Source organism: Bos indicus, chromosome 26 (assembly GCF_029378745.1).
Source record: "Bos indicus isolate NIAB-ARS_2022 breed Sahiwal x Tharparkar chromosome 26, NIAB-ARS_B.indTharparkar_mat_pri_1.0, whole genome shotgun sequence".
Classification (NCBI taxonomy): Eukaryota; Metazoa; Chordata; class Mammalia; order Artiodactyla; family Bovidae; genus Bos; species Bos indicus.
This window is the reverse complement of record NC_091785.1, coordinates 33,764,688-33,768,439: the sequence shown is the minus strand read 5'-3', so window position 1 is coordinate 33,768,439 and position 3,752 is coordinate 33,764,688.

Below are 3,752 nucleotides of genomic sequence, written 5' to 3'. Positions count from 1 at the left end.
TATAGTGTCATTTGTTTTTTAGGATTTATAATTGATGTTTATGTAATTTTATAAAATTTCAGTGACAGTAATTGAACATTTGACTCTGAAGATGACTCAGAGAGCCTAGATAATTACCCAATAAAGGCTGGAGAAAAGCTTGCATGAATAATGTTTATCTGGATTGTTTGCTCAAGACATCAGATAACTAAAAGTTTAGACTGCAATTTTTTAAGTGAGATTATGTAATTTATTTATGAATCTGGATCACCCAAACAGAGATTAAGTAGCTGATCCAAAATGAAAATTTGGGATAATGCATGTTTTAAATGTTTTAATGGAGTTTAAATAAGAAAACATATTTTTGCATTGGGCTTCCCTGGTGGCTCAGCAGTAAAGAATCCACCTGCCAATGCAGGAAATGTGGGTTCAATCCCTGGGTGGGCACATCCTCTGGAAGAGGAAATGGCAACCCACTTCAGTATTCTTGCCTGGGAAATCCCATGGATAGAGGAGCCTGGCATGCTACAGTCCATGGGGTCATAAGAGTCCTACACAATTTAGCAACTTAACAACAACAATTCTTGCATTGCCTCTAACAATGAAATTAATTTAGGGATTTCTTAATAAATGTTTTAATAGAAAATTATTTTCCATAACAGTTTTAGTCACTAGAAGGATGGTACTTCCAATGAAGTTTATTTTCATAAGCTTGGATTTTACTTTGTTACAGAGGTAATTGTTAACAGGGATCACATTAAGGGAGGAAAAGCTTTGGGGACCCAGTAGTAATAAATCCAGTGTAAGTATGTTCTCAGTTGATTTCAATTATGTATTTAAAATATTTTGACTTGTTTGGGCTTGGTGTTTTACACTTTTTATAAGTTATTAAGAATTAGACTACAAATAAAGGAATTTTTAACATGGGAGAGATAGTATAGTCATTTAAGGTTATTACTTATTATTTGAGTAATAGTTTTTTCCTAGAATTGTATTTTTCATTGGCAAAAAAATGTTTCATGATTTTGACTGTTTTACTTTGGAAATCCAGGCGTGTTATTTAAGAGCAGCCTCAGCTGTCTCATTTTCTAGCGCAGAAACATCTTTCTACACAATCGTCCTTTTATGGCAGCTTAGAATGGTTTTGTTTTGCTATTATTATTGCAGAATATGCACAACCTCATTTAGAGACCATCCCAAAAATGGGATTTATTTTATAAATAAGTCACAACAACCAAGCTTTTCAAGGCTCTGTTGAAAACTGTATATGAAATTCTTAGTTCTAATAGCCTAACAACCTAATTTGGTAGGTAAAAATTTTCACTTTTAAAGTGAAACAAAAGAAGCAAAGAATTAAATGGACAGCAGCTCTTTAACAGGAGTAGAGAAGGAGAAATAGAATTAAGCCAATGCAGGGAAAATGCTTTACCACACGTTACATGTATTGGGGACTTCTCAGAAAGCTCCTTTATACTCTTAATCTGACACTGAATATTCAATTACCAGATACAGTGATACATGACAGGTTGTTTGCAAGTTCTCATGACTTTGATTTAACAGGAAAACCTTTTCTACTTGCTGTCAGTGCCTTTTATTTCTAAGTTATTTATCACTTTCCCTGCATTTTTTAATGTCCTTAAATATGAAACTGGTTTTCAGAAAAGCTAAATTATTGGCTTTCTTGTGTTATTGAGTTATATTCCTGTGAACCAAATACATCAAGAATTTACTTATTTGGTCCTGAATAACCATCTGTACTCCAGGAGATAGTGAGGGACAGGAAGGCCTGGCGCGCGGCTGTCCATGGGGTTGCAAAGAGTTGGACACGACTTAGCAACTGAAAACAGCAACAACAGCCATCTATACCGGACCAGGAAGTTTCAAGTACCAATATCTAAAATTATCTGTCTTGAAAGACTATTGATTTTGCCTTGTAACTTTCCTGGTGGTTTTATCCCTGTTCATTCAGTTCATTTGGTATTGATATTAGAAAAACTCCAAATAAGCAGTTATTTGAAATCAGCAGAATTATAAGTTAATGGTTATAGATAATAATAGAATGATCTAGTAAGAGAATTCATTCCAATGTGATTAGATAGAAGCTTTTAACTTGGTAATCATTTTATATGCTAATTACATTTCATCTTTCCATTAGTATCTACCCCTTCTCCAGAAAGTAGACATACTGTCTTTGCTTAGGAACTCAGTCCTTCATGATTTCACATTTCTATTTTTGGTAAGCCACAAATAATTTATAAAACACTTGTTATCTGAGTATAACACAGAATTATTCTTTTGTTAAACAGTCATAGCTGGACCAGAACTAGGGAGAGGCAGAGGAGAGATGCCTAGGGTATAAGATTTAAAAAGGCAAAAGTTGGAAGTCTGAATTTTAAGGCTGACCCCATGCTCACATGACCCTGAGAGTATCTTCTTAAACTCAACACTAGGAAATCTCTCTTGCCTCACACTAGTTCTAAGCCCTGATTCAGTTCAGTTCAGTTCAGTTCAGTTGCTCAGTCCTGTCCGACTCTTTGTGACCCCATGAATGGCAGCACGCTAGGCCTCTCTGTCCATCACCAACTCCCGGAGTTCACCCAAACTCATGTGCATCGAGTCGGTGATGCCATCCAGCCATCTCATCCTCTGTCGTCCCCTTCTCCTCCTGTCCCCAATCCCTCCCAGCATCAGAGTCTTTTCCAATGAGTCAACTCTTCACATGAGGTGCCCAAAGTATTGGAGTTTCGGCCTCAGCATCAGTCCTTCCAATGAACACCCAGGACTGATCTCCTTTAGGATGGACTGGTTGGATCTCCTTGCAGTCCAAGGGACTCAGTCTTCTCCAACACCACAGTTCAAAAGCATCAATTCTTCAGCACTCAGCTTTCTTCACAGTCCAACTCTCACGTCCATACATGACCACTGGAGAAACCATAGCCTTGACTAGACAGACCTTTGTTGGCAAAGTAATATCTCTGCTTTTTAATATGCTATCTAGGTTGGTCATAACTTTCCTTCCAAGGAGTAAGCATCCTTTAATTTCATGGCTGCAATCACTGTCTACAGTGATTTTGGAGCCCCCCAAAATAAAGTCTGCCACTGTTTCCACTGTTTCCCCATCTATTTGCCATGAAGTGATGGGATCAGATGCCATGATCTTAGTTTTCTGAATGTTGAGCTTTAAGCCAACTTTTTCACTCTCCTCTTTCACTTTCATCAAGAGGCTTTTTAGTTCCTCTTCACTTTCTGCCATAAGGGTGGTATCATCTGCATATCTGAGGTTATTGATATTTCTCCTGGCAATCTTGATTCCAGTTTGTGCTTCCTTCAGCCCAGCATTTCTCATGATGTACTCTGCATAGAAGTTAAATAAGCAGGGTGACAATATATAGCCTTGACATGCTCCTTTTCCTATTTGGAACCAGTCTGTTGTTCCATGTCCAGTTCTAACTGTTGCTTCCTGACCTAATTGCAAGCCCCTAATTGTGTTTTTTGCTGTTTTGATAAATCCAAAATGGCTTTCTAAATAGAATATAGCTTTGTTTTTAATATATACTATATATATATTTTTTACATACACTTTTTAATATCTATGTAAATACTGTAATCTGAATTTAGAAGAGTATATTTTCAAGAATTTCCAGATTCATTGATATAGAGCTAATTAATACCAGCACCAAAACCCAGATTCCTTTACGATTCTTCACCTGGGGTATTATAAACACTTTCAGGGCAGGGCTCATATCTTACTCATTTTATGGTCTAGTACCTTT